The sequence below is a fragment of the Balaenoptera borealis genome (genome assembly GCF_965194805.1).
Source record: "Balaenoptera borealis genome assembly, chromosome: 2".
Lineage (NCBI taxonomy): Eukaryota > Metazoa > Chordata > Mammalia > Artiodactyla > Balaenopteridae > Balaenoptera > Balaenoptera borealis.
Window position 1 is genome coordinate 19917588 of NC_138867.1, and position 11681 is coordinate 19929268.

At 37.9% G+C, this 11681-nt stretch overlaps 1 protein-coding gene across 1 annotated transcript in view; it reads right to left on the reverse strand.

The window, feature by feature from the left end:
- Positions 1 to 9036, reverse strand: part of LOC309623716 (uncharacterized protein) — a 451333-nt gene extending 442297 nt beyond the window's left edge. Inside the window, exon 1 of the transcript XR_014241492.1 lies at positions 8904 to 9036. The gene's annotated coding sequence lies outside the window, so the exon portion shown is untranslated. The remainder of the gene's footprint in view (positions 1 to 8903) is intronic.
- Between the last annotated feature and the right edge of the window lie 2645 nt (positions 9037 to 11681).

The following is an 11681-nucleotide window of genomic DNA, read 5'->3' on the forward strand; positions in this document are numbered from 1 at the left end:
GAAATAGGCACAAGTAATTATAAAATAGATATTCACACCATTAGATTAGATCGGGATAATTTATATAATATCTTAAGTTTATTAAGAAGTGTTAATATAATTCAGATAGGAAATAGCATCTTACATATTGTATGAGTTTCCTATGACCGCTGTAACAAATTAGTATAAACTTGGTGGCTTAAACAATAAACATTTATTCTTTCACAGTTTAGGAGGCCAAAAGTTTGACATCAGTATCACTGGGCTAAATGTTGGCAGGGCCACGATCCCTCTGAAGACTCAGGGTCGAATCTGCCCCTTGCCTTTTCCAGCTGATACTGCCAACATTCCTTGGTCTGTACCAGATCACTCCAATCTTTGCCTCCATAGTCACACTGCCTTCCTGCCATGTGTCTCATCTCTGTCTCCTTCTTATATGCATATGTGTGATTAAATTTAGGGATCACCCATGTAATCTGGATACTCTCCTCATCTCAACATGTACATTTTAATGAGGTCTGCAAAAGCCTTGCAAAAGCTTTTCATTTTTCCCAAATAAAGTAACAAGTACCTTGTGAGTATTTGCTCAAGGGATTAGATCTTGATATCTTTGGTGGGCATAATTCAGCCTACTACAGTCTTCTCTCTGGCCTCCAATGATTCATGTCTATCTATAACAGATGCAAAATATATTCACCCATGCCAAGATCCCCAAAATTCTCAACACAGTAAAGCATCAACACAAGTCCAAAATGTCGCCTAAATACTAGTTCCAAAATTGCAAATCTCATCATCTAAATCAGTTAAATTAAGATTGTATTAGACCCTGGGTATGATCCATCCTGAGACAAAATTTTCCTCCATCTCTATACCTGTGAAACTAGAAAGTTATCTGCTGCAAAATACAACTGTGAAACTAGAAAGTTATCTGCTGCCAAAATACAACTGAGGGATAGACACAGTATAATATTTATAGACATTCCCATTCCAAAAGGGAGAAAATGGAAGAAAGGATTCACAAATTCCAAGCAATTTCATAATCAAGAAGGGCAGATTCTCAGTAAGTTTTAAGACCTGGGAACAACCCTCTGTACCTTGACTCCAACATCTGCAACACAGCTCCATCTTCTGTTGCTGTGATTTTGGCTTACATCTCTTCTTCTGAGCCCATTGCTATGACCTCTGGGCCCAAGTCTCTGCCTTCAGAATCATCTTTCCTTTTACTTCAGAGGGAACATATGTGTGCTTCTCAGTAGCTTTATCACCCAATTGCCTGCCTGTAGAGTTTTGGTAGTTCAAAGGCCTTTCTTCATTTTATCCTGTGTTATCCATTCCAGTCCAATCTGGTAGTGTTTATGGTGGTACAACATTCTCAAAAACCTTTTCAGGTTGCCCAGGTATATCACAGGGATTCACACCTTTAGCCACAGCATCCTCCACAGATCTTTGGTTTGATAATCCCATCTTTATTCAAGGCTTCTTCTGGTTGAGTGACTTCATGAGCCATTTATGTAATCTCTTCAGCACTAGTAGCAGGTTATCCAGACATGCCATGGGCCTTCTCTCCAAAGTATACTTTCCTAACAGTTACTATCCTAATTTTATCATATTTTGCCATCTGATAGGCTGTTTCCCAAATCATCAAGTGATGGTTCCCTTTTGCTTAAGCTTTTTTTTTTCTTAATTTATATTTGTCTGCTTGCATTTTGATATTATCAGGTTAACACCTTCAATGCTTTGCTTGGAATTAACCTCAGATAAATATCCAAGTTCCTTGCTTACAAGTTTTGCTTCTTCAAACAGTTGTAGAACACAATTCAGCTATTTCTGTCACTATATAGCAAGATTCGCCTTTCCCTCGGTTTCCAGTGGTATGTTCCTTATTTCCTTCTGAGCCCTTTCCTTTAACCCACATTTCTACCAACAGTCTGTTTATGTGCATCTAGATGTTTTCTATAATGTGGCAAAAAATTCTTCCAACCTCTATACATTATTTGATTCCAAAGCCCCTTCCATATTTTCAGGCATTTATTACACAATATCCTATATCCCTGTACCTAAATCTATAGTAATTTTCTAAGGGTCGTTAAACAAATCACTACAAACTTGGTGACTTAAAAGAACATACATTTTATTGTCTCATTGTTCTGGAGGCCAGAAGTCCAGCATCAGTGTTACTAGATCAAAATCAAAGTGTTGGCAGGGCTTCACTCCCTCCAAAGCTCTAGGGGAAAATCTGTTGCTTGCCTCCTCCAGCTTCTAGTGTCTGCCAGCATTCCTTGGCTTGTGTTACATTACTCTAGTCTCTGACTTCATCTTCACAGTACCTTGTGTATTTCAAATCTCCTTCTGCCTCCCTCTTGTAAAGATATATGTGATTGCATTTGGGATCCATGACTTAAGATCCTTAACTTAAACACATGTGTAAAAAAGACCATTTTTTTTCCCCTAAATAAGTTGACATTTACAGGTTCCAGGCATTAGGATCTGATACCTTTGAAGAGTGTTTTTTAGTCTACTATACATACTTTACATAACACTGCTTTTCAAAAAGCAGTTTCATTTTATTTAATTTCATGAAAATTTTGCTATTATTACCCTGCAGATTTCAGAAGTTTTCCCTTCCTAATAACGCATAATCTTATCCTAATTATTGAAATAACTAAAGAATAATCAAATTTTTCAGAATTCTGAAAATCATTTAAGGGATGTTAGAGCAGATACTATTTTATTGTTTTATTTTCCTATTGATACATAACATATAGGCTTTCTCTAGAGAAATGGTGCTTTCTCAGTGGGCTGTTAGTCTTATTTACATTTTATTCTCAGGCATTCAGTAAATGGTTTATCATGTGATTATCATTAAAGACTTAGATTATTGCATTATAAAATGGAACATTCCTTTTATATTTTAAAACACATAAGAGTTCATTACCTTCTGACAACAGCCACAGCTAGAACATTAATGCATATATTTAATATTCTCTGTTAAGCAGCAGGTTATTTCAAGACAACCTGCTGATTTGAAGTAATGGGATGATACAAAAGTATAGCAATTATAGGTGTACTATCTGCAGAAATTGCCAGTCCCTGTATTTCAGCTCATTATCTACAAGCTTCTTCAAAGGACCAAATGAGTCTCCATCACTTGCTCCTGGGGAGTGAAGCTGTTGCGATTTGATTTTGGAATGATATCTCCAGAAGTATAAAATACTTGTATTTTGAAATGGAGATACTTACTCTCTCACAGATCTGCCTGGTGACACTCTCTGCTTATCTTAAGTGTACATTCAGTATGAATCACTTAGGAAATCTGAACCAGCAGAAAGCAAGATCCTTTCTGCTCACTTGTTAGTTAAATGCAAATACAGAGCATAATTAGGGTCTTGTTTCTGGGATATAAGAGTATGCGTATTTGAATAAAGAAGTGTCATAACACAAAATAGCGTCAGACATAATAAAGTAGACTTTGGAACCACATTGTTTGAGGTGAACTCTACCTATGCCACCAACTAGCCGTGTGACATTGATCAAGTTATTTTTCTCCTCTTCAGTAAAATAGGAAAAGCGCCTGTGGTCAATTGTATTATTCTTTCAAATTATTTTCTGCTTTCACAAGAAGCTCATACAACACCTCCTGGTGTCATAGTGCTTTCAGACCCCCTCCACGTGGGAGGAATACACACCACTACACCACTGACATCAGAATTAATCATGTGACTTGCCTTTGGCCAATCAAATGTGAATGGGTGGAATGCACCACTCCACAGCAGAAGCTTTATGAATCATGAAGTTCTGCCTTCACCTACCCCACTCTTGCACTAGGACAGCATGTTTCAGATGGAAGTTGATGTTTAAACCTGAATCTTAGAGTTAAGAAGTTGTGATAAATAGAGCTGCAGCCAACCCACAGACAGTACATACATGAGCAAAATATCAATCGCCCTTTTGTAAGCTACTAAGATATTGATGGTAATGGAGAATTGCACATAACCTAGCAAATCTGTGTAACAGTAGTATCTACTTCATGTTCTTATTTGAGTAAGGCTCAGAGAAAGCAGTCAATAATAAGCCAGGTACACAGAAGTACAGAAATATGTTTTGTTATTATTATTACTGTTATATTTTAGAAATCCAAGGAGTGACAGTGTAAGAAATGATCACACATTAGATTTTAAAGGTGTAAGAAATAAATTCTGTTTCACTGGTTGTAATATACTCTCCTAAGTCTAGGAATGACGGGTATGATTTTCCAAATTCTATTGGGGAATAACAATAGAAACTGACTTTTGGAGGTGTGAGTTTTCAAATACTCATGAGATTTATTCATTCAAAAGAATCAGATAATCTCCCAAATCTTTCATATTTCAGACAACACTGCCACTGCCTCTTCCTCCCCAACAACAAAACCAGTGAATGCATTATTTCCAGGGCTGTGTTCATTCTTTGTACTCTCAAATATGTTTAACAAGATTTCATTTGGAATAGGATAAAAGTAGCTTTCAATAATGATTCTTTAATAGTAAAAATGAACTTTAAAATGATTTGCTGCACTATTCATGTAACAAGCAGGAACACAAGGGGATAAAAAAATTGTTTGAGAAAGTCACAATAATGCCCTGTTCTGCCACGAAATTCTGGTCCTATCCCATGAACTCTCATCTATTTGAAATTGAAGTGGCCACACGTCTTCTGAACTTCAAGAGACTCTAATTTAAGTACAAGTGATAATTCCTGTGCCACTGTGTTTTTATTCATTGTTCTATAATTTAGTATGTATCACTCTAAGTAGATCATTAGATCCTTATGAGCAGGAATTGATCCTCTACTTCTATGTATCTACCATTGGCCCTAGATGACTGGTCAAATTAAGTCATTTGTTTAATTTCACCCTATCCATTAACAGATTACAGTCAACCCTCTGTATCTGCAAGTTCTAGATCTGCAGATTCAACCAACTGCAGATCAAAACTATTCAAAAAAATCCAGGAAATTCCAAAAAGCAAAACTTAAAGTTGCCTCCCACAGAAACTATTTACATATCACTCACATTATATTCGGTGTTATAAGTAATCTAGAGATGATTTAAAGTATACAGGAGGATGTGCATAAGTTATATGAAAACACTACACCATTTTGTAGAAGGAACTTGGGCATCCGAGGAGTTTGGCATCCTAGGGGGGTCCTGGAACCAATCCCTTGTGAGAAACTACTGTCCTGTATACGGAATGTTAACGTAGAGCAACTAAGAAGAATTTATTTCCTCATTCTTACGGCTTGCTTGGTTCCACCCGTTTCCAAAATCCATCAGCCCAACTCCTTTGGTGGTCTCCTTATGAAGGAGGAATTTCTAGATTCTCAAATGTAGAAACTTGCTTTTGGTAGCATTGTCCTTCTACAATGTTCATTCTAGAACTCAATAATAAGTCAAATAAATATTTCATTTGCAAAGGAGCACTTATTTAAATGTTTATAATCAATGTAAAAGTAACTTTAGAGATATAATTGATCTGGTAATGTCAAATGCCAGCTGAAATTTCTGTCTTGCCCTGATTGCCATTTAGAAATTAGGAGTACAAATCAACTGAACTTTTCCAGGGTCAATTGTGCTTTTAAAAGATTTTTATTTATTATTAATATGTGTTGAGTACCAGTGATACATGAAACATTACAGGAGAGCTAAATTTATATATAATGACTATTTGATTATGAAACTACATAAAAGAGACTGACTATAATGTTGCTGTTCCTCATATCTATAAAATAATTATTTTGCTCCAAACAGTACATTAGGTGCATGCATTTCCTCATTTAACCAATGCAATGACTCAATATAGTAAGTATAATTATAAATCCAGAATTATGAAGGGGTTAAAGAGCCTTAAGTGTCTTTATCAACGCCACAGAGCTAGGACTTGGCAGTCAACAGAAGATAGGTTTATATCATTGAAAACGAGTTTATATCACTGCAAATTCTGAGTTTTAAGTGTTACAATATTTGCCTTCTTTTACTTCATCCGTATAATATTGAGTAGAAAACAGGCTTTCACTTTTGTTTTGGTTTTAGGATGAAAGTAATGCATGTTCATTAAAGAAATATGTGAAAAGTGTGGAATAGCATAAATGAACTGACGAAAGAAAATATATAATGCCAGCAGCTTATTTTCCTTAGTCTTTTTTCAGTGCTTTATGTTGGCGTTCAGATCAATACGCACGTGCGCACACACACACACACACACACACACACACACAATCTGTAACACTGTATGTCAAAGCTTTCACTTAATATTATGGCATAAGCAGTTTTTAAATCATTGACTATCCTCATAAAATACCGGTAATTTGATGCATAAGAACTTCATCATGTAATTATACACAATAAATATCGTGTTATTGTTACATTTAAGTGTGTTTTCTATCTTGAAAAAAGGAAGATTCACTGACATTACAAGTGTGTGGGATTTAGGCGTCTGCTCATTTTTTCAGAATGCTGTGAATACTAGGTCAAAAGGAATGAACACTTTTAAATCTCTAGACAGCTCTTGAAAAATTTGCATTTTTAAAGATACATGGAATACCATTTATAAGTAAAAGATACAAAGAGATACAAAGGAGTTCAGGGTAACTTTTACTAGAGAAATGTTAGAGCTAATACAGAGGAAGAAATCTTCAGTGGGATCTTTGAGGATAAGAATTTCTACATAAAAATAATTCTATAAATACTTATTAAGTACCTCTCATAAGCAAGCCATTGCATTATGCAGTTATTGGTCTTTTTACTCAGTCATCTGCCTTTTGTCAATCATGTTATCCTTCTGTGAGAAGATTTTCATTTGTTAGATGGTTTGTTTTTTGCTATTTTGAAATTGCTATTCATGTGGTCATTAATTCAATATATATTCCAGTGTGAATTACATGGCAGGTATCATTCTAGATGCTGGAACATAGTGAACAAAACAAAACTAACAAAAAATATCTGGCCTGCGTGTTGCTTATGTTCCACTGATAATGGAACCCTTGACCAGATGGGAAGGAGCAAACATTTGTGTTAGTGAAGTTATAAGTTCTTGGGTTTATATACCTTCTCCTAATATTTTCTTCAAGTGATTTAAAATAGTAAATAAAATGTACAGTGCCCATGGTAACCTTATCAGGTAAAAGGATGAGAAAGGAGATCCAAGAAACAGTGCGTCATGGGACAAAGGTATAAATGGCACATGGTTTTCAGGTAACAATAAACTATAGGGTTTGAGAAAATGTAATCATACACTACACACTGATACTGGATATGGTAGCTTGGTACAGACTCTAAAATTTTATAAGGGAAGGGAATTATTAGATTTTTGTTCTAGAAAGGTAATTTTGGTGACTAGGGGGAGAAAAGTTATGAGTAAGCAAGGGGTAAGACCATAGGTGTCAGACTAGGAAGACATTATTCAACTGCCACTAAAGTCAAAGTGTAACTTGATGGTTCTGAATTAAGACCATGGCTGTGGAAATGGAGAATGAAGAGGTAATCAGAAGAAAATCAATATTTGGTAAAAGAAGCACTTGAAAACGTGTTTCAAGATATTTTGAGATATTGCTGTACTTCTGTGTCAGAGGTTTTCTCAGTTCTTGGCAGTCCCTCACCCTCCTGTGAGGGACTAGTACATCCTTCTGTGCCAAGTGCCAAGGGCATGGTATGGTACTGGAGCCAGAGGAACTTTATTTGAAATATTGTCCTGTCATTTACTAAATTTGTGACTGTTTGACTCTATTGCACAGTTTACTGAGCCTTTGCTTCAGAATCGAAAAGTAGAGAAATAATTATGCCATACTCACAAGTACTTTAGGTATATTAAAACATATTATACGTACGAAATAATTTATAATGTATAAATTGCTATATACAATTCTACTGAGTATAGAAGAAAATAAATTTATACATAGGCCAACTTTTTATTTATTCCTATTAATAAATTATCCTGATACTTATCCTCTGTCTATAAATGTATTCAGAATTATTTAAAACATTTTTGGGGTCTGTTTTGTGGATTTTATGGTGTAAGTGTCTCAACTCCAATATGGCAAATGTGAGGAAGTAAATAAATTCATTTTTTAAGGATTATTGCATTTTTCTGCCCCCCGGCTGACCTATGACATAATTATAGTTTAGATAACTAAAACCAGTGCCTATGTTTTGTGTCTACTTCTCTGTTTCTAATTAAACATTTTGTCTATCTAAGTGTCACTGTGGAAGGCAATAAATTAATTCCTTCAGATATGTTTCCAACTGATATTGAATAATATGGCATTCCATTTTATTTGCTTTTAATGTTGTCACTTTCATAGTGAATACAAGAAGTGATGACAGGGTGTCAGGGAAGGCATTTTTGGACAATGGGTTGCTTCCTTCTAATCCACATAAGTGGAAAGAAGAAAATGCCACACAGTTGCAGGGTTTCAATTATTGGTGAAGATTTCTGCATAATTCAGTTGCCTACATAAATTTTCCCTAACGTTTCCAAGATAAAATAATAAATATTGTGTATGTTTATCGCTTTATGGTCAAAATAGAGTTATTTCAAAACAATAGAGTTTAAACAAAAAAGCCGTTGAATCTGGACATGCGGGGACACCAGCCGGGAGCCGGGCCGGTCTGGGGCGAGCGGAGGGGACCGCGAGGCTCCCACGGGCAGGCATGCAGTGCACCGGAGCGTCAAGCCGCCCGTCCTCCCCGCGCCCCGCACCGTCGCCCTCGCACCGCCCAGTCGGCGCCCCGCGGTTCCCGGGGCGCAACGAGGCCACGCCGCCGCCCGCCGCCCCCGCCAGCGCAGACCCCCGCCCTCGGGGCCTCGAGCACGCCGGGCACGCCGGAGAGCACGGACGGCCCCGCGGGTACGGAGAAGCGGCGGCTCCTGGGAGCCGGCCGCCTGACATACCTGCGGCGGCCTCACGCTCGGGTCCGCCCGGTCCGGGATAACGGCGCCTCCGCGGCGAACACGCCTGGATCTCCATGGGGGGTGTTTACTCCCAACGCTCGCGATCCGGGCGGGGAGACCAACGACCTGGAGCGCCGGCCCCGCCGGCCGTGCGTGCCCTGCGTGCGCGCTCTGGACTCCCAACGCTCGCGATCCGGGCGGGGAGACCAACGGCTTGGAGCGCCGGCCCCGCCGGCCGTGCGTGCCCTGCGTGCGCGCTCTGGACTCCCAACGCTCGCGATCCGGGCGGGGAGACCAACGGCTTGGAGCGCCGGCCCCGCCGGCCGTGCGTGCCCTGCGTGCGCGCTCTGGACTCCCAACGCTCGCGATCCGGGCGGGGAGACCAACAGCCTGGAGCGCCGGCCCCGCCGGCCGTGCGTGCCCTGCGTGCGCGCTCTGGACGCCGGGGGGCCCAACTTAACTTTTTTTTTTTTTTTTTTTTTTTTTTTAAATTGCCACAGGCCAAGAGCCATGGCTCTCAGGGGGCTCATCTTTTTTTTTTTTTTAATTTTATTTATTTATTTATTTGTTTGTTTATTTATGGCTGTGTTTGGTCTTCGTTTCTGTGCGAGGGCTTTCTCTAGTTGTGGCAAGCGGGGGCCACTCTTCATCGCGGTGCGCGGGCCTCTCACTATCGCGGCCTCTCTTGCTGCGGGGCACAGGCTCCAGACGCGCAGGCTCAGTAGTTGTGGCTCACGGGCCCAGCTGCTCCGTGGCATGTGGGATCTTCCCAGACCAGGGCTCGAACCCGCGTCCCCTGCATTAGCAGGCAGATTCTCAACCCCTGCGCCACCAGGGAAGCCCCCAACTTAACTCTTAATTGGCCAAGATGGGGCTCTTTTGACATTCCTAAACTGTTTTTTTTTTTTTTTTTTTTGCATACACAGCTAGGAAAAAAAAAAAAAGCTGGCTTGATGAAATATCTTTTCAAAATTCTGACCCTAAGGGAACAAAAGTACTCCTAGGAGAAAGCTTCAGGTTATAACTCTTATTATGTCCTTGAAACGTAAACACAGACCACATTGCCTGAGACTACATCCTTTGCTCAATCAGTAGAACCCAAAACTGAAAAAAACAAAGGGGGGTGGGGGGTGGGAAAGAGGCATTTTTAACCTCAAGCAAGTAAATTTAACTTATTCCAACTTTTATTTACAAACTAGTGAGTTTACATTGTAATACCTGATTCACGACTAAGTTTTAAAATGAAGCTATGAGATCTCTGCTTGTGTCTGTTTACATGTCTGTGCGTACATTAGAGACATGATATATCATTACCTTCAAATGATCTTATCAAAATTAGTTTGTAAAAGAGCTCTATTTAATTGACTTAAAATAAGTGCTTAAAAATTAAGTATTTCTAAATGTAATGGAAACCAAACTGAATTTTTTAAAGGATCAGGTGATCTAAGATTATTCTTTAATGAATGAAAACAAGTTTACATTTACTGGTTTAATTAAATAGGTCTATCTTCACAGTAAACAACCTGAAGTATAAAACTTTTATTGTACCTAAGTTTACTAAACGTCAAATAAGTTCACATTATCTCTGTTACAGATTTGTCAGCAAGAAAGCCAAAATTGGGTATCATGATTTATTTGTAAATTAAGTAATATAAATGAGATAAAAGCTTTCAGATGACCTCTAAGAATAATTATGTTTTATGGTATGTCTACTTCAATTAGTTTCTCCAAATCTTTTTGATAACTTGAAATTTTAGCTTTGCTATGTTAAGTTAAATGATAGGGATTCATTGAATATCCAGATCATTTTCAAATTAGATGAAATATTGAAACATTAATTGCTAAGTAAGTCAAAGTTTACCTATTTTGTCTTATTAAAGAAAAACTAAAGATGCTTTGGTTTATTGGACACACATCTTGTACCACATTGAGGAAAGTAATTATGTTGTTAGAAAATGTATGTTTCTAGAGGTTATGGAATATACTTATAAATTTACCAATCAGGAAATGCTGGTATGACAGACAGTTCACAATTGCTTGCTTCTTGGTTTTTGCTAGAGATTGGGGTTTCAAGGGTTAAGAATTCTGACTAATGAATGTGATTGGAACTACTAAAGATAATAAGAGAAATATTTCCATGAAAGGAAAGTAGGGTGTGTGTTTTCCATAAAAGATGGTATGAGGAATGGAAATGTATTTTTGGTGAGGGAAAATAATTTTGTCCCAAAGCTGGTTATTTCCAAATTCAAAAGAAAATAAGTGACAAACTAATGTGGCTATAGAAAGTTGTAGAAGGTGTGTGGAAAAGGAACCCTGAGAAAAGAGTTCTCGGGACTGACTAATATTGGAATGGATTTAATTAAGTGAATTTTGATATTAAAAGTCAGTTGGTGCAAAGTTTGAATTAGATTTTCTCTCTGTTAGGTGACAGAGTTTTCTTGAGGTATTGATCTGCTTTTGATAACAAATTGTAAAGTTTCTTTACTTTTTAAGCAGTCTGTTGTAACTTTCTGTATTTGCCCTTGAAATCATTTATTGTCACTTTGGTTGAGTGCATAAGTATTGTTTCATACTGACTTATGATCCTACTTAGCCAAGTGTTTTTAAAACCTTTTGATGTCTTTGACAAACTTCCTCAAATCAAATTCTAAATGAAGGTTTTTTGACCTTTAGGTAACTTTGGGATGCTTCAGAAGGCACCTGAAGCATCTCAAAGATAGAAATTAAACTTAATTAAATCCATTCCAATATTAGTAACCAACAAGGACCTACTGTATA